The following is a 20,187-nucleotide window of genomic DNA, read 5'->3' on the forward strand; positions in this document are numbered from 1 at the left end:
TTTTGCACACAATGTTGATGTGTAGATGCACATAAAATAACTATATATATATATATATATATATATATATATATATATATATATATATTAATATAATATATATATATATATATATATATATATATTCACATATGTGCAGGGGTGGGGGTGGAAATGGCCTTATTGCATATCATCAATATTAATGGAAAGCATATACAGGAGTGAGGAATCAGCAGTCAGGCATGCACATAATCACAGATTTACTCATGCCGAAGGCACTGGGGCATCGCACTGTTTCAGTAGCTTGCCCTATTAATATCATTGATCAGTATGAGTGTACTATCCAGTTTTACATCTGCAAGTTCACTGAATGCTCATATAAATGAAGGGTTCCCTTAGTTCTGAAAATAGTTGTGCAAGCTAACTCCCAATAAGGCTGGAACTTGGGGAAACTGACTATTTGTCATAGCACTATCCAAGGACTGAATGTGTGCAGTGTGGCTATAGCTTTTTGTTCAATGTCCACTTTTGTCTCAGGATATTACTGGGGTGTGAATGTGAAAGCCCATCCTGGAGATCTAGGGGAGGTTTGTGTGGCCATCAGGTTTTGCAGCCTCCTGCAAACTTAGCTTCCTGTGACCAATGTTATGGCTCCTTGGTAGACACTGGGGTGGAAACCAGGAGAAGGTCCTTTAAGTGCACCTGTAATGTCATTTATGACCCTGTGCATACCTTTCTTTGCCATGTCTTTTTATACCATATGCTGTGCACAGTGTCAGAGAGGCATGGCCTGGGTTCTCCGTGGATGTCATTCCTGCTCCTCCTGATAATTGACACAGGGCTCGCCTGCTTGTGGCAGCCCTGCGTAATTATCCTGTGCTTGCCTAGTCATAATATTAGGGCGCACGCGTGGCAAATCAGAGAGGCTTAGAATCTCTCATAAATTTGACTGCGCATGTGGGCAATGCAGGCAGGTGAGCCTTGGGTGTCAATCATAAGGAGGAGTGGGCCATGTAAACTACAAAGAAAGATATGCCCGGCATAAGCTTGTTAACACCTTCTGCACTGTGTTGGAAAGAAGAGAATACATGATAAATGTTGTTCCTGCAAGTACCTTCTGGTCCAGAGGAAAATTAACCGTTTGTAAAAGTCCATCTCTTTTTGGTGAAAACTTGCAATAGACTCCATCCTTGTGCCCTTTTTGTGTGGCACTCAGTTTTTGTGCACTTCGGTGATAGAGAACATAGGTATGTACAGGCCTGGACCATGTCAGACACAGCAGCTTAAAGGAGTAGTCCATTAGTGAAAAACGTATCCCCTATCCTAAGGATAGGAAATAAGTTTCAGATCGCAGGGGGTCCGATCACTGGGCTCCCCCCACGATCGCCTGTACGGGGCCCCGACAGCCCACGGGAAGGAGGCATGATGACCACCACAGGACGCGGCAGCTGACACGCCCCCTCAATACAACTCTATGGCGGAGCCGGATCGCTGCCTTCGGCAATCTCCGGCTCTGCCGTAGCGCAGTATTGAGGGGGCTTTGTGCGGTGGTCAACACGCGCTATCTGGCCAGCGAGCAGGGGCCCCATACAGAGAGATAGCAGAGGGCCCCAGCGGTCGGACCCCAGCGATCTGAAACTTATCCCCTATCCTTAGGATAGGGGATAAGTTTGTCACCACTGGACTACCCCTTTAAGACGACCCATACCGGCAGTCTTCAAACTGTGGACCTCCAGCTGTAGCAAAACTATGACTCCCAGCATGCCCCGACAGCCAACGCGACTATCCAGACATGCTGGGAGTTGTAGTTTTGCAACATCTAGAGGTCCACAATTTGGAGAACACTAACCCAGACTACTGTCACACTTGTTTGTTCACCAGCATATTTTGGAAAGCTATATGATATATCATTGTATATGCATAGATGGAAGGTTTGGAATATTGTATGTTGGGTATCCTGTCGATGGGCTTTGATTAGGCGAATAGCATCCACAGTCAATGCTAAACTTTACTTAGCCCGCAAAGGTACTCACTACCAGCAGAAGTCATGTCCAAGTTCATCTCATTCTCCCTCTTCACCAGCCCAGACATCAGCCTATCAATAGGTTAATCCTGAGGTCGGTAGGTCAGGATTATTGAGAAAGTGATTAGGTTCCCGTCAGATCAATTCCTCCTTAGCTGCCCCTCCCTGGACACATAAACACCATTGATTTTGTGTGTGTTTAACATGTCTGTGGAAGGACATTGATCTACCTTCCAGGAGAAAGAAAGGAGGGGTGAGTGCTTTCTCTGGCACCCTTGGCTTCTACAAACCTTTACCTTAACGTAAGATGTCTCAATGTTACAACCATATTGCCTATTCACGTAGGGTTCTCTGACCCGATGCTGCCGGTATGTGAAATAATAGCAAAAGAAATGGGAAGAATTTGTCTCAGATCAGATTAGACCCTGGATAAGGCAGAACCTTAAAAGCCCTCGCTTCCTGCCTATGACATTCGTACCAGGTATGCACGTGAAAACAGTCAGCATTTCTTTAAAGGGTAATTTATCACAAGCGCTTTCATCTTGTAGTGCCAGGAGGTCTTACAATTTTATTTTGAATTTGGATTTGTTTGATAAATTAGGGTCATACGAACGTGGCCAGATCAATTATATGCAAGTTGAAGTCCTAAATATTAAGTGGAACATGACAGTGCCGCATGTAATGTTCCAGCAGTGGAACAGTCACAGGATTTACACGGTCTCTCCCCATATTCCTGACATAGCTGACGCTACACAGCAGAGTCATCAAGTGTTTCTTCCATGGGGAACAGCAGAATATTTACCAGAATTTGCTGGCCTGTGCAAATTTCGCCAAATAATTTGCCTACTGAGGGTCTTTTGGGTAAATGGTGTTATCCCCTCTGGTGTATGCTGGGTCAAAAAAATGTAGGGAAAGGTGGAAGTATATGATGGGGTTATTTTAAGCTCAGCATAATAGAGCAAGCATTATCGTACTGTGGTACCTTGGACCAAGTAGAGAAAATTATTTCTAGGATCCAACCTATAGCTACGTAGATTATGGTAACAATTAGGATTAAATGCCCTTTAACATGGACCAATGTTTGGGTGAATGAACATTTCTAGGAATGTTGGTTCCCGATAATCGTCCATTTCAAAAAAGTCCAATAATCAGCCAACAAACAAGAAACAAAATTATTGTTATCTGCCACACATTGCCTTCACTGTACAAATGATATGGGACCAATAATAGTTAATTCAAGGGTCGCATGAACAATCCAGTGATCGAACCTTGTGAAGCCTTTGTAAATGAGCTCTGATCAAGACTGGCAATTGTATCCTGCAGCTAGTTGGCCTATCTAAATGGGCCCTAATAGGTTATAGTGAATTAACTACATATATTAGAGCAGTGTTTCCCAAACAGTGTGCTTCTATCTGTTGCAAAACTACAATTCCCAAATAGACCATCTCTATAGGCTCTGACCTGGCCTTCTAGAAAATCTTTTGATTCCCTTAAAGCCAATCTGTCCCTGGTTCCTATTGCTTAAAGGGGTACTCTGTTGGAAAACAATTATTATTATTTTTTTTTAAATCAACTGGTGCCAGAAAGTTAAACAGATTTGTAAATGACTTCTAGTCAAAAATCTTAATCATTCCAGTACTTATCAGCTGCTGTATGCTCCAGAGGAAGTTCTTTTCTTTTTGAATTTCTTTTCTGCCTGGCCACAGTGGTCTGACACCTCTGTCCATGTCAGGAACTGTCCAGAGCAGGATAGGTTTGCTATGGTGATTTGCTCCTTCTCTGGACAGTTCCTGACATGGACAGAGGTGTCATCAGAGAGCACTGTGTTCAGACAGAAAAGAAATTCAAAAAGAAAAGAACTGCATACTGCAGCTGATAGGTACTGGAAGGATTAAGATTTTTTTATAGAGATAATTTACAAATCTGTTTAACTTTCTGACACCACTTAATAAAAAAAAACGAAGTACCCCTTTAAACAGCTATTAAGGGTTTTGTTATGGAGCCTGCTGGCCACTTACTTTAATAAAAGGGTTTTCATGGAACCAGAGTCTAGAACATGTAAAAAAAATATAAATGAAATATGGCATTGTGTTCATATACAGTCATGCCCGTAAATGTTGGAACCCCTGAAATTTTTCAAGAAAATGAAGTATTTCTCACAGAAAAGGATTGCAGTAACACGTGTTTTGCTAAACACACATTTATTCCCTTTGTGTGTATTGGAACTAAACCAAAAAAGGGAGGAAAAAAAAGCAAATTGGTCATAATGCCACCAAACTCCAAAAATTGACTGGACAAAATTATTGCCACCCTTAAAAGGGTACTCCGGTGGAAAACATTTTTTTTTAAATGAACTGGTGCCAGAAAGTTAAACAGATTTGTAAATTACTTCTATTAAAAAAATCTTAATCCTTTTAGTACTTTTAGCAGCTGTATGCTACAGAGGAAATTCTTTACTTTTTGAATTTCTTTTTTGTCTTGTCCACAGTGCTCTTCTCCTTCTCTGGACAGTTCCTGATACGGGGATCAGGTGTCAGCAGAGAGCACTGTGGACAACACAATTTTTTTTTTTTTAAATAAAGATTTTCCTCTGTAGCCAACAGCTGCTAAAAAGTACTGAAAGGATTAAGATTTTTTAATAGAAGTAATTTACATATCTGTTTAACTTTCTGGCACCAGTTCATTAGAAAAAAAAAAAAGTTTTCCACCGGAGTACCCCTTTAACTTAATATTTGGTTGCACACCCTTTGGAAAAAAATAACTGAAATCAGTGGCTTCCTATAACCATCAATAAGCTTCTTTCACCTCTCAGTTGGAATGTTGGACCACTCTTCCTTTGCAAACTGCTTCAGGTGTCTCTTATTGGAAGGCGCCTTTTCCCAACAGCAATTTTAAGATCTCTCCACAGGTGATCAATGAGATATAGATCTGGACTGATTGCTGGCCACTTCAGAACTCTCCAGCGCTTTGTTGCCATCCATATCTGGGTGCTTTTTGCATTGTCCTGCTGGGAGACCCAAGATCTCTGACCCAAGCCCAGCTTTCTGACACTGGGCTGTACAGTGCGACCCAAAATATGTTGGCAATCCTCAGATTTCATGATGCCTTGCACACATTCAAGATACCCAGTGCCAGAGGCAGAAAAACAACCCCAAAACATCATTGAACCTCCACCATATTTCACTGTAGGTACTGTGTTCTTTTCTGTGTTGGCATCATTCCGTTTTCGGTAAACAGTAGAATGATGCGCGTTACCTTCTGTCCACAAGACGTTTTCCCAGAAGGATTTTGGCTTACTTAAGTTCGTTTTGGCAAAATATAGTCTTGCTTTTTTATGTCTCTGTGTCAGCAGTGGGGTCCTCCTGGGTCTCCTGCCATAGCGTTTCCTTTCATTTAAATGTCGACGGATAGTTCGCGCTGACACTAGTGCTCCCTGAGCCTGCAGGACAGCTTGAATATCTTTGGAACTTGTTTGGGGCTGCTTATCCACCATCCAGACTATCCTGCGTTCACACCTTTTATCAATTTTTTTCTTCCGTCCACACCCAGGGAGATTAGCTACAGTGCCATGGGTTGCAAACTTCTTGATAATGTTGCGCACTGTGGACAAAAGGCAAATCTAGATCTCTGGAGATGGACTTGTAACCTTGAGATTGTTGAGATTTCTCCACAATTTTGGTCCTCAAGTCCTCAGACAGTTCTCTTCTTCTCTTTCTGTTGCCATGCTTAGTGTGGCACACAGACACACAATGCAAAGACTTCTCTCCTTTTTTACTTCTCTCCTTTTTATCTGCTTTCAGGTGTGATTTTTATATTGCCCACACCTGTTACTTGCCCCAGGTGAGTTTAAAGGAGCATCACATGCTTGAAACAATCTTATTTTTCCACAATTTTGGGAAGGTGCCAATCATTTTGTCCAGCCCATTTTTGGAGTTTGGTGTGGCATTATGTCCAATTTGCTTTTTTCCCTCCCTTTTTTGGTTTAGTTCCAATACTCAAAGGCAATAAACATGTGTATAACAAAACATGTGTTACTGCAATCCTTTTCTGTGAGAAATACTTAATTTTCTTGAAAAATTTCAGGGGTGCCAACATTTACGGCCATGACTGTATGTCCTTTGGCTGCTGGACATTAAGTCACTATAGATGAAACATAACTGCATCCTCCATGATTTTCTGTAAAATCGTGCAGCATTTGAAATTCTGGCCCAAATGCCAGAACAAGGAGCTGTTCTCCATGTTCCCTGCCATGTATAACTATGCGATGAAGGGGATGAAGTTTCCCACTCTGCACAGCATCCATCTCTAGTGTGAGACCCATCATAAGGTGATTCTGTGTTGCTGGGTCTCGTGCTGGAAATGGATGCTGTGGAGACTGGGAAGCTATCATTTGAAAAATTACTACAGTGCACAGTGATGTATTTTTTTTTTTTTTTTTTTTTAAGGTTCAACAACAACTGGAGGTGCACTTTTAGACAACAGTGTCTTGTGACAATATGTCACTATAGACACAACCTCAGTGCAGCCTTGACAACTTACTTGACTAGAGGAGAGTGGAGATTTTTTTTGTACAGGTTCCAGACCTTGTTGAAAATGCTGGATAGCACATCAGCTTATGGCTTTGTGATTGCTTTCTGCATAGTGCTCTGCGATAAGTATGCTGAAAGAACAGGATGTGGCAGGGCCAGGGACCCAGCGGTCACCGGACACCCAGCTGCTAAGTTTTACTAGACTAAGATAAGCTTTCACTGTCACAGTACAGTGAGGTTTGTCTCATAACTTGGGCTGCCATAGCTGCATGTTGTAAGAAATAAAAGATTTACAATTCGAATACAAATCAAATATCTATTCTGAACTTATGGAGAATATATCACCTGCTTTTACTGTACTGTATTTACTTATACAGTCTGCTCAGCACATACAGATATAGTATTATTTATAATTTTACCACAGACTCAACTTGCATAATTGGGAGTTTTATTCTTATAAGGATACCCTCAAATATGATGGTTACTGGAAAGCCTGTCTCTGCTTTGTCTAAACTGCTAGCCACCGCTTACACTGCCCCAGACCCTGGAGCCCTGGCCCTTTTATTTAACCCCTTAACGACAGAGGACGTAAATGTACGTCCTGGTGAGGTGGTACTTAACTCACCAGGACGTACATTTACGTCCTAAGCATAACCGCGAGCATTGGAGCGATGCCCGGATCATGCACATCAGGTCCCGGCTGCTGATCGCAGTCAGGGACTCGCCCGTAGTGGCGGACACCCGTGATCTCGCGGATGTCCGCCATTAACCCCTCAGATGCCGTGATCAATACAGATCACGGCATCTGCAGCATGGCGGTCACTAAAATGGATGATCGGATCACCTCGGCCACGGCAATCCAATCATCCAGCACAGCAGACGGAGGTCCCCTCACCTGGCTCCGCTGCCTTCCCGGCGTCTTCTGCTCTGATCTGCCTTCCCGCAGACCAGAGCAGAAGATAACTGATAATGCTGATCAGTGCTGTGTCCTATACATAGCACTGAACAGTATTAGCAATCGAGTGATTGCTATAAATAGTCCCCTATGGGGACTATTAAAGTGTAAAAGTAAAAAAAATAAAGTAAAAAAAATGTGAAAAACCCCCTCCCCCAATAAAAACATAAATTGTCCCATTTTCACTATTTCACCCCCAAAAAGTGTTAAAAAAATATTTTATATACATATTTGGTATCGCCGCATGCGTAAATATCTGAACTATTAAAATAAAATGTTAACGATACCGTGCGTTGAACGGCGTGAACGTAAAAATAAAAAAAAGTCAAAATAGATGCTGTTTTATAACATTTTATTCCCCTAAAAATTTATAAAAATGGATTAAAAGTTCTATATAAGCAAATATGGTATAAATTAAAAGTACAGATCACGGCGCAAAAAATCAGCCCTCATAACGCTGCTTATACGGAAAAATGAAAAAGTTATAGGTCTTCAAAATAGGGGGATTTTAAACGTACTAATTTGGTTAAAAAGTTTGCGATTTTTTTTTAAGCGCAACAGTAATAGAAAAGTATGTTATCATAATACACATGAAAAACACATGTCATTTTTACCGTAAATTGTACGGCGTGAATACAAAACCTTCCAAAATTAGCAAAATTGCGGTTTTCTTTTTAATGTCACCACACAAATAGTATTTTTTTGGTTGCGCCATACATTTTATGGTAAAGTGAGTGATGGCATTACAACGGACAATTGGTCGCGCAAAACATAAGCCCTCATACTAGTCTGTGGATGAAAATATAAAAGAGTTATGATTTTTTGAAGGCGAGGAGGAAAAAACGAAAATGTAAAAATTTAATCAAATGGGCTGAGTCCTTAAGGGGTTAAGGAACTACACCTATGGAAATCTGACCACATGCGAGCTCATGTAACTTATCATTTTACATTATAATACTGTGGTTCTCTGCATGTCAACCACAGACCCACTGCTACACTTCGGCTGGTTGCGCCAGTGCTGATACTTGGAAGGCTGCACCATCTTTCTCACACATACAAAGCGGTTGTGTCTCTTATACAACCTAAAAAGGTGTGCAGTTCCCCATTGGGGTTACTACATAATTTTATCCACACCTGTGATATAACATATTGCCCTATGAGAACTTTTGCTTTCCTTTTTTGCCTATAAATATTTTTCTAAACTAAATCATAGAATACTTCCCAATAACTCCCCATTACATAAAATAAGTCACTAGCATTGCTTTCTATTTATTTTTCAGTCATTTTCATAAAAGTTTTCATAGAAAAACAAAACAAAGAAACAAGTTATGCATAATGTTTTCATGTTGAAAGTAGTTTAAATCAGCTGGAATATTTCATCCAGCCCAAAACAATAGAAAACCTTCACCTGACAACTGCACAATTTCTTGAGACATGTTGCTGAGACATATTGGGCACATCGCATCTGTGGCCATTTGCATCTGCTTCTATACCAACACATATGAATGCAGACCCATTGGTGTCAGCCATAGGTCTCCCCATAACAGTGACAGCCAAAGATCTCTCCATTACAGTGACAGCCATAAACCCCCAAACAGTTACATCCATAGATTTTCCCTTAACAGTGACAGCAATGGATCACCAATAACAATGATAGCAATCGACCCCCATAACAGTGACAGCCACTACAATGATGGCTAAAGATTTACCATAATAGTGAAGGCCAAAGATTGCCCCATAAAAGTGTGTGGTGAGCTGCGGGGTGTGAAGGTGCGGTGTATGGAGCAGATGTTATAACCCAGGGGCAGATGGTATTTACCCCTAAATGTTCGTGACGCCAGGGTGTGGTTTTCCCAATAACCAACCCGAACGGGAGTACCGCTAGTCCTAGTTAGGCAGGGCAAATAAGAGTCCAAGGGTTAATGGTCAGGGTTAATGGTAGCTTTACTGAGGTACAGCCTTTGCACCTAGGCCAGGATCCAAGAGAGTTGGCCAGTAACACGGAGGGGACCTTGCAGCTTGCTGGGACTTGCAGTGACTTGACAGACATTAGGACAGTCATGCTGACTATAATAGACTTGACTTGACTGAAGATAGTGACAGCAGACAGAGATCACTTGACTTACTGGCATGTGGCTGTAGGTTAGGCTTGAGGCCTCCAGGTGTGCTGGACACTGGCTCTAAGACGCCTGGACTGAACTTGACCTCAGGATCTAAGAGAGTAAAAGAGTCAGATTGCAGCTCCTCCCTTCCTTATAAAGGGGGGCTGAACAAGGAGCCCATAGGCCAAGCTGCAGGTCACCTGGTTAGCTGGTGCTCTCTGGGTAACAAACATGTGAATTGAACATGTGACCACATTATCACGTGACTAACTCAAAGGTCCTTAAAGGTCTTTTACACATAATACATATAACACTATGGGAGAGACGCTGCAGGAGAGCCCCTAGGACACAGGGGGACTCAACCTGACAGGGCCTAAGTACTGTACAGGACTATATCCCGTACTGGGACATCACAAACCCCCCTACTTAACAGAAGTTGCCCTCAACAAAAGTCAGGCTTGAGGATCGAAGCGGCCCTGGGGCCGAATGCTGTCCTGGGGCATTGTAACCCAATGTTCATCTCCAGGCTGTTGTTTAACGTAAACTAATAATGCAATAGAGTCTCTGTATCAATGTCCATACATGCTCTGGTAGATTTTCTGCATTCTAAAGAGAATAACAACTTACCTATGACTATGGTATAACACAACTTAACCTCTTAAGGACCCATGACGTACGCGTACGTCATGAGTCCGCTCCCGATCTATAACACGGGACCCGTGGCTAATAGCGTGCGGGATTGATCGCGGTGCCGCACGCTATTAACCCTGTAGATGCGGCGTTCAAAGTTGAACACCGCGTCTAAAGTGAACGCATGCCAATTAGCTCAGGGAGCTGTTCGGGATATCCGTGGCGAAATCGCGGCATTCCCGAACAGCTTACAAGACAGCCGGAGGATCCCTACCTGCCTCCTCACTGTCCGATCGCCGAATGACTGCTCAGTGCCTGAGATCCAGGCATGAGCAGTCAAGCGGCAGAATCATCGATCAGTGGTTTCTTATGAGAAACCACTGATCAATGTAAAAGATCAGTGTGTGCATTGTTATAGGTCCCTATGGGAGCTATATCACTGCAAAAAAAGTGGGGGAAAAAAAGTGAATAAAGATCATTTAACACCTCCCCTATTAAAAGTTTGAATCACCCCCTTTTCCCATAGAAAAAAAACAGTGTAAATAAAAATAAACATATATGGTATCGCCGCGTGCGGAAATGTCCGAATTATAAATATATATCGTTAATTAAACCGCACGGTCAATGGCGTACGCGCAAAAAAATTCCAAAGTCCAATATAGTGTATTTTTGGTCACTTTATATCATGAAAAAATTTATAATAAGCCCTATCAATGCAAAAATGGAACCGCTAAAAACGTCAGATCACGGCGCAAAAAATTAGCCCTCATACCACTCCATACGCGGAAAAATAACTTTCACTATGGCAATAGACAACCAAAGATCAGGCAGGGGACCAAGGGAGGAGCTGATATTTAAGGACCAGGATGCAGGAGTAGACACTTGACTAAATGAGCACTGGCCCTTTAAGAGTGAGAGCTACGGCGCGTGGGTGCCCTAGGAGGCGGGGGCACGCGCATCGGGGCTGCAAGGACAGGGAGGTGAGTGACGGGCTGGGACTCGCATGTGGGAGCGTACGAGCGGGGACATGACAGAGCGCTCACAGCTAGCGTGTCTGGCCGGAGCATGGATGTTACAGTACTCCCTCCCTTTGGTCTCCCCTCTTCTTTGGAACTCAAAAAGTTCCCCACTACATAACACCAAGGGTTTTTTGGAATGGGCAAAGGCTGTAAGGGACTTGCAGGCTTCTGTCTTGGAGTCTTCCATCTTCTAAGGTGACAACTGGCAAGGAAGAATGTCCCCAATTTAAGACTTTATGTCTGAGTTTAACAGGCACAGAAAATATCACAGGGGAAACAAGACAGTGATCTTGGCCCCAACAAGTGATTTCACCAGATTTCCAGTCAAGTTGTGGAGAATAACGTTGAAGCCAAGGAAGACTAAGAAGAAGCTCCGAAGTGCAATGTGGTAGCACATAAAACTAAATTTTTTCCTTATGCAAATTTCCTACTTACATGACAAGGGGTTCCAATGCGAAATTGCACCTTACAGTTCAGATTGTGTCCATTAACAGAAGAGATGTAGAAGGGCTTGGGAAGACGAGACACTGGAAGACGGAGTTTATGGACCTGGGAGGCACCAATGAAGTTACCAACGGAACTGGAGTCCATAAGAGCAGAAGCGATAAAAGATGACTTGGCAGAGGAAAATACTTGAACTGGGGTGCTCAAGCGAGGAGAGGTAATATTAACATCTAAGGAAGCCACTCCTACTTGTCCAAGTTGAGAGCATTCTCCCGGACGCGGAGGACGTATAGAACAGTCTTTGAGAAAGTGCTCCGGACTGGCACAATATAGGCACAAATTCTCATTGCGTTGACAGGAATTTTCCTGCTGCGTTAAGTGGAAACAGTCCACTTCCATAGCATCTTCGGCAGGAGGCAATGTAGACAGTAGAGGTGGATGTTGGAACACGGGTACCAGATGAGGTAATCGCTGTGTTTGGGCAGGTTCTTTTTCCAAGGGAAGTTCTTTGTGCCTCTCTGAAAAACGCACATCTATTCTCGTGCAGCGAGAGCATCCTTGATTCGAGAGGAAAGTCATTTTTTAAAGGTAGCACACAAGGCCTCGTCAGTCCAAGAAAGTTCAGAGGCAAGAGTGCGAAACTGAACCACGTAGTCGCCAACGGAGGAGCTCCCTTGGCAGAGGTTCAGTAGAGCCGTCTCGGCAGAGGAGGCTCGCACGGGTTCTTCAAATGCATTTTGGAATTCTGCAAGAAAGGCTGACCGGTTCAAGGAGACCGGATCTCTACGATCCCAGAGAGGAGTAGCCCAGGCCAAAGCTTTTCCAGACAGTAGGCTGATAACAAACGTCACTATAGCACGCTCCGTCGGGAACAGATCCATGAGTTCATGATGGATAGAACACTGTGTCACAAAGCCTCTACACAGCTTGGGATCTCCGTCATACTTAGAAGGCAAGGACAAACGAAGCTTGGTCCCAGGAGAAGCTGCAGACACAGGAGGAGGCTCAGGAACAGGTGGCTGCTGCTGCTGTTGCTGCTGCTGTTGCTGCTGCTGAATGGCAAGGAGCTGTTGCACCATGGCAGTGAGTTGATTCGGTTGCTGCGCCTGATGGGCTAACTGCTGCGACTGTTGAGCATCGACTGTGGGAAGATCCGAGACATCTAGCACAGGCACCCCAGCGGGATCCATGGCCGGATCTTACTGTTATGGTCACAGCAAGTGGTGGATCCTCTGGGCCTGGGTGGATGATGACGTGAGCCATGCCAGGGAGCGGAGTCTAAGGTGCCGCTGGTTTTCACCAGAGCCTGCCGCAAAGTGGGATGGTCTTGCTGCGGCAGGTGGCACCCAGGTCGCTACCTCTGGCACGACTCGTCCACACAGGTAGCTGGGAGGTGGCGTGGCACAGAAGGAGACTGGCAGGATGTGGCAAGATGGCAGTAGGTCAGGGCGGGAACACAGGTGCAGGGTAAGAAGGTAGCAAGGAACAGGTACAAGACATAGAAAAAAAAAGAAAATGGAAGCAGCACACTTGGTCAACAAAATGGAGGCTCTTAGCGCACTTTTTGATCAAAACGTGTCCCCCATCCACCACGTGGAGGTGGCCTCATATAGGATGGTACCCTAACATTCACTCACCTCAGGCTGGGCGACATGCTGGATCCAGTAACAACCCAAAACCACCTCCTGTGAAATAGGGGAGGGGATGCACGGCTACAGAGGGAGCCACTCCCCCCCCATATTGCACAGCAAACACAAAATGAAACAAAAATGTAGCCAGCACCTAGCCCAATACACGGGTGCACGCTGCTGTGGCAAGTACAAGACATATAAAAAAAAAGAAAATGGCAGCAGCACACTTGGTCAACAAAATGGAGGTAGCAAGGAACAGGTACACAGTAACAGAGACACAGAACTTTCACAATGGCAATAGACAACTAAAGATCCGGCAGGGCACCAAGGGAGGAGCTGATATTTAAGGACCAGGGTGCATGTATAGACACTTGACTTAATGAGCACTGGCCCTTTAAGAGTGAGAGCTACGGCGCGTGCACGCCCTAGGAGGCGGGGGCACGCGCATCGGGGCTGCGAGGTCAGGGAGGGGAGTGACGGGCTGGGATTCGCATGCGGGCTCGTCCCGCAATGCGAATCCCAGCCCTGCAGGCAGGGGGAACCTGACAGAGCGCTCACGACCAGCGTGTAAGAAGCTTATTGATGGTTATAGGAAGCGACTGATTTCAGTTATTTTTTTCCAAAGAGTGTGCAACCAAATATTAAGTTAAGGGTGGCAATAATTTTGTCCAGCCCATTTTTGGAGTTTGGTGTGACATTGTCCAATTTGCTTTATTTCCCTCCCTTTTTTGGTTTAGTTCAAATACACACAAAGGGAATAAACATGTGTATAGCAAAACATGTGTTACTGCAATCCTTTTCTGTGAGAAATACTCAATTTTCTTAAAAAATTTCAGGGGTGCCAACATTTACGGCGAAGACTGTATACTATGACAGTTAACTATGCATATTATGACATCCGACTATGCATATTATGACAGTTGACTATACATATTACTTTTGACTATGCATATAATATTCTATACATGATACTGGCTGATTGGGTTGCCGGAGGCTTTCTGCTCAATGCCTTGGCTACTGGGGTGCCTTTGCATTACACACTTGTCCCCAGAACACTGGTTATTTTTATGCTAGACATTTTCTTATGATAGAAATTTTTTTAGATAACATTTGACATTTTGTTACCTTTGACTTTTTGTTGTGTGCTTTTGTGGGTAACAGGAATACCTTCAGCAAAGTATCCTGAGCACGAGGACAGAAGAAATATCTTATCTGACATTTTAGACATATGACATTTGTATGGACTGTGTGGTTGTGAGTGTTATAGTCCTACTGTACATGAAACATGTGTACATGACTGTATGTGTACTTTATGCTTACTTATGACTATGTGTAGTACATGACTTTACTGTTGACTGTACATGATTTTGGTGATGGGGTGAAATGTTGCTTCTCCCGATTAGTTCAGGACAACCCCTACAAGAAAACTACCAGATATCAGAGAATACGGTACACTGACTTTGTGATGTACAACAAATTATATACATTTTATTACACAACAGCAAATATAGTGCAGGACCGCAAACATTTCCCTTGTGCTTTACGGTGAGCAAAATATATTACTATGGCATCTTTACACAGATGTCCATGTATTGCTCAGTAGTCCAGATACACTATAGAGTTCAGGTTCCTGAGAATCACAGCCGTAGCCGGGCACAACACTTACGAAATTGGTAACTGCAAAAACTTTCTTGACAAGTTCATCGGGCACTGTGCTTAAACATTGCTGTAGAAACCTGGAACAACAAAATTTGTGCTTGCACACAGCAGTCAGTTAGTCATAAGACCAAGTCTGGTGAAGTTACTGTACAGGAGTACACAAATAAACATTTCTTTTATGTAGGTACTCTTCCATTCCAACCTCATTGGTCAAACAGTTTTCTAGGCTGTGACATATACCTAGGACCACGAGACTGGGCACCCTCCATGGGGTTAACATGTGTGTTCCATGAGACATGGGACAAATGTGATTCAGTGATGGTCGGACTCACAGTTACCACCACTTGTACAGCAGCAGCTTGCGCCACTGGGGGAATGACAGTTGGTGCCTGTTGGTCCGGCCAAACCTGAACAGTTAGAGTGGGCTGAGGCCCTTTGGTTGGTACCCGCTGGTTAGGCCAAACCCCTGGGGCAATCAGAGTAGGCCTGGGTACTTCTGTTGGTGCCCGATGGTCAGGCCAAACCTCCTCAACAGCAGGAGTAGGCCTGGGCATGTCGGTAGATGCCTGTGGACCCGGCCACTGTGCTGCAGTTTGCCATCTTTGAACAGATGCGTCATGGAGAGGATAGATAGATTCACAGGCCTTTTCGATCTCTTGGACTATGGTGCCTGGGATCAGTGTGTTAACAACTTCCTTCAGGTCCAGGATTTCTATCATCTTGGTGCGGATCAGATAGACTTGATGATGCTGGACATAGGAAGTCTTTTTAGACTGATTGTTACGCTTCTTTGTGAATCCAGTGCAAAAGAGACAAAGAAGGTAGCAGTCTCAACATCCACATTTGCTTTAATCTTAGTCCACCATTTTTTCCTAAGGGCTGAGCCTCTTGGCAGACTGAGGGTGATTGGCCCTTTAACATGTTAAGGACCCAGGGCGTACAGGTACGCCTTGACACCCTGGTACTTAAGGACCCAGGGCGTACCTGTCCCCGCCACGCACCTGATATCGACCAGCAGGCATCCCGCGCAAATGCCCAGTGCTGGACACTGGCTCATAGATGTCTGGACTGAACTTGACCTCAGGATCTAATAGAACAAAAGAGGCAGATTGCAGCTCCTCCCTTCCTTATAAAGGGCGGGATGAGCAAGGAGCCCATAAGTCAAGCTGCAGATCACCTGGTTAGCTGGTGCTCTCTGGGTAACAAACATGTGAATTGAACATGTGACCACATTATCATGTGACTAACTCAAAGGTCCTTAATACATAATAAATATAACACTATGAGGGAGACTCTGCAGGAGAGCCCCTAGGACACAGAGGGACTCAACCTGACAGGGCCTAAGTACTGTACAGGACGATATCCCGTACTGGGACATCACAAGTGGTGGCCATTACCGCACTCTTATTACATTGACAGCCATAGGCCCTGTAAAAGTCATAGGTCATTGCATAACATACACTGCATCTCCATAGTGTGGCTGCCATAGGACCATATGCACAGATAATCACGGGATCTCCAGTAGAAGTTGTAGCAGGGACCCCATAACAGGGCCCATATATCAGGGACCAAAAATTACCCTGAGCAGTGCCTTGAATCCAGGACTCTCTAGTTAATCCAGGACTTTGTGGAGTATGATGGCAATGGGATAAGCAGTCAATAGTTAGGGCTTCCACAAGCTTGCACCAGTAGTTTTGACAGTAATCATTGGGGACTTATGACTGCAATGTTATAGTCACAATCATGTGACCCTAAAGATCGTCCCTGATTGGCCTGTCTGTGTTTCTAGCCTCCTGTAGGCTTCCAGCACAAACGTTCAGGGCTCTATTTAGAGTCCCCTACCTAAGTTATACTGCACCCATGCTTTTTCTGATACATAAATGGATCTGCATGGAGGCATAGGGAAGTTGGTTATCAGAGTTGCCTATTAATTACTGAGGAATGATGCCATGTTTATTTGGATGTTGTTTTATGGAGATATTTCTATAGAATATGATGCTGCTCAAGGTATTACGGGACTATTGGTCTCCCTCCATACAGGCTCCATGCAGTCTTCATCTGCCGCCATAGTGGCCCAACACTTACACAGCCTTGATGTGCCACCGTTGATGTGCCATTGTTCAGGCATGAAGCTTAGCTGTGTGCATGAGGCCAAAGGGTGTATGGAAAGTGGAGAAAGTATTATAGGGTTATTACCATCTAGGAATGTTATCACATATCGCCATAACATTGTCATAAGTGGGTTTCAACCTCTTGAAAACACCTACAGCCAGCTGTTCCGCACATCTCCATTTAAGAGAATGGAGAACTATCTTAATACAAAATGATGTACTCAGAATAAAGACTCTATTTCTTTCCTAGTGTAATAGTTGTTCTATGGTTTATTAGGAAAAATGTTATCAAATTATAGCAATAAATATAGGGTAAGTTGTGTACTATAATGCACCCTGCTGTGTGATATAAAGATTTATATCAGGAGGTTTTATGGTGCAATAAGGAGGAGTTGAAACGCATGTTGGTATGTTGTAATGTGCTATTGTTCAGCAACCCAAAATAAAAAGAGATTATTGTGTTGGGTCTTGGACAATTGTCAGGATTTGTAGGATTTAAATGCAATGTTACATAGAGTCATAGCAGGTTCTGTACATCCTTAAATCCCACAACAATTCCTGATCCTTCTTATTATGCCTCTTTTGTCTGCAATGTATAACATGAAGAGCCTTTTGGTAACAGAAATACACATATCCACACATGTATATATGCAAACACTCGCAAAGTGAGACCTACAAATACACCGGCATAAGTACACACACTACATACATGCACAGAGAGATTTAAGTATATGTGGTCATATAAATATGCTCATGTAGACATATTCCTATGTACAAACACACAAACACATGTTCACATAGACGTATATATTCTGTGTACCCACATGCACACATGCAAACATGTACATACATGATACAAGAACATGTGGACACCACATGCACCACATAATTCAGTGCTATGAACAGTTGAACTTGAAAACAATATATAATATTAAGTCATTTGGTTAGGTTATAATACATGTGTATGGATAACTAAACGGAGCTTTGGCTTAGAGCAGCTTTGAGAAATGGTTAAAAAGGAATCACTATATGACGTAAACTGGGGGTTAATGGCTGTCCACATTGAGTAATGGCGGATTTCTGTATTGGTCACGTTCACACCATTAAAATAGGATTATTGATGGAAAACATTACAAAGGAGTTATAGGCTACGTGTACTACATATGAACCTTCTCTTGATTGCCTGGATCATCACTGCATTTTTTTTGTTCAACCAATTTTCAACCTCACCCCAACACGCGTGCATACATGGTTATTTTAGTATGCCTACTTTACACCTCATGTCCTCTAACGTTTCATGCAGCCTGATCTATCCTGACATTCACATTAATACATCTCCCCACCTCTCCTCCTCTCCTCATTCTGTTCTGTTTCTCTGCTGTTCCTTCCAGTCTTCCTTCTTCTCTCGTAGCAGAGAAGAAACCCCCCCCCCAGATTAACTAAGGTTAACCCCCCCCCCCCCCTCTGAATTCTTGTTTTGGGGATCGCAGCATGGAGGCTGCCGGCCCCAGGAACACGTGGAGCACTTCCTCGCTTCTAATTGTTTTGACTTGGAATCGGCAAGGCGATTAAAGAGCATTGATTTTCTCATACTTACCACATTGATTTTTAAATTTCCTATTGATTCCCGCTCTAAATCTCTGTTTAAACAAGTCCTCACTCGGGAGATGACAAGATCTGATTAGCCCAAGAGCCCACAGAGCCCACAGCCCTTAACCCTTAACCGTACTGAACAGAGCCGCATTGGGTCGCAGCGTTGCTGAAAAGGTAGAGAATGGGGCCGGTGCTGTTGCTCAGCCATAAGAGTACACAGACAGGGAGGAAGCAATGGCTTCTTGTGCCTCTATACAAACAACTTTCACAGCTGGAATGAGGATTTGAGAGCTGGTTCGAAGGTATAGTTTACATTATCCTAATTGTCTTTACCTATTTCATCTGCAAAAACTAAAGCTCAAGTTTTATACTAGTAATACTAGTAAACAAATGCAAACTAGGTGAAAAACCAAGCACATAGTATACATAGCACATAGCCTTAAATCAGTAGTCTACAAACTATGGCTCTCCAGATGTTGCATAACCAGTACTCCCAGAATGCCCAGACAACCCTTGGCTGTCCGGACATGCTGGAAGTTGTAGTTTTGCAACATCTGAACGGCTGCAGTTTGGAGACCACTGATTTAAGGGCAGTAGGCTGACTCCCTGGTGACTGAACAGCTGGTATTGCTGGGAAATCATTGGCAGTATTTAATGTATGTAGTTGACACTCTCTACAGGTGTTCTGTGCTTTGGCTAATATCTGGACAAGGCCATCTCTATGTGTATAGCGACCCTTTGGTGACAACATCTTGTCTACCTTACTCTTGCTGATCATCATATGTCCCCAAAACCCAGCAAGCCCTGGCATCTGCCCAGGTTTGCCTGATATTGGCACAAGCTCTGTATATGGGTATTCTACTGCTATCACCTGCACATACCTTAAGGGATATATGGGAAGAAGGTGTGAAATTCAACTAATCTAGAAAAAAGGTATGACTAATTACCAGTGGATGTTGTTAGCTGGGACATAAAGTGTTTGGCCCAGATTTATCAAACTTTGTTTATCAAACAAACTTTCACACAGCAGCCAATCACAGCTCAGCTTTCACTTAACCTGAGCTCGTTAACTGAGCTGTGATTGGTCGCTGGGGGAAAATCACTTTTCTCTCACACAGTTTGATAAATCTGGGCCTTTATCCTTAAAATGGTGCATAAATTGTCTATGAAACTGATTGGTGTCCTGGGGGCACTTTCTTGTGTCTAGACTTAAACCAGAATGTTCTACACAGTGGGACCAGGCACCATCAGGACGGCAGGGGATCAGAGCAGGTGAGTACATCTTTTTTTTAAAATAGTTTTTCCCCCAGCCTGGCCACATTTAACTGTAAAAAAAATCCTTGGACAGATATACCACCGACCTTTGACTGGTAGGGGTCCTTTAGCCAGATCAGCGAAATGAAAGGGCCCATTTATTGTTCAACAATGCATTCATATGGGTGGCCATGCTTGGTACTGTAGGTTAGTCTTATTTATTCCCACTGATCAGTAATTGATAGGCCATCCAAAAGA

At 43.5% G+C, this 20,187-nt stretch overlaps 1 protein-coding gene and 1 long non-coding RNA gene across 4 annotated transcripts in view; both read left to right on the forward strand.

Annotated features, from left to right (window-relative positions):
* The window catches only part of POU2F2 (POU class 2 homeobox 2), a 216,477-nt gene that overhangs the window by 76,388 nt on the left and 119,902 nt on the right, over positions 1 to 20,187 (forward strand). The window lies entirely within an intron of this gene.
* The window catches only part of LOC130293804 (uncharacterized), a 48,977-nt gene that overhangs the window by 25,191 nt on the left and 3,599 nt on the right, over positions 1 to 20,187 (forward strand). The window contains exon 3 of the long non-coding RNA XR_008848293.1: positions 19,883 to 19,947. This is a non-coding gene — a long non-coding RNA (uncharacterized LOC130293804). The remainder of the gene's footprint in view (positions 1 to 19,882; positions 19,948 to 20,187) is intronic.

This window comes from Hyla sarda, chromosome 10, assembly GCF_029499605.1.
Source record: "Hyla sarda isolate aHylSar1 chromosome 10, aHylSar1.hap1, whole genome shotgun sequence".
Taxonomy (NCBI): Eukaryota; Metazoa; Chordata; class Amphibia; order Anura; family Hylidae; genus Hyla; species Hyla sarda.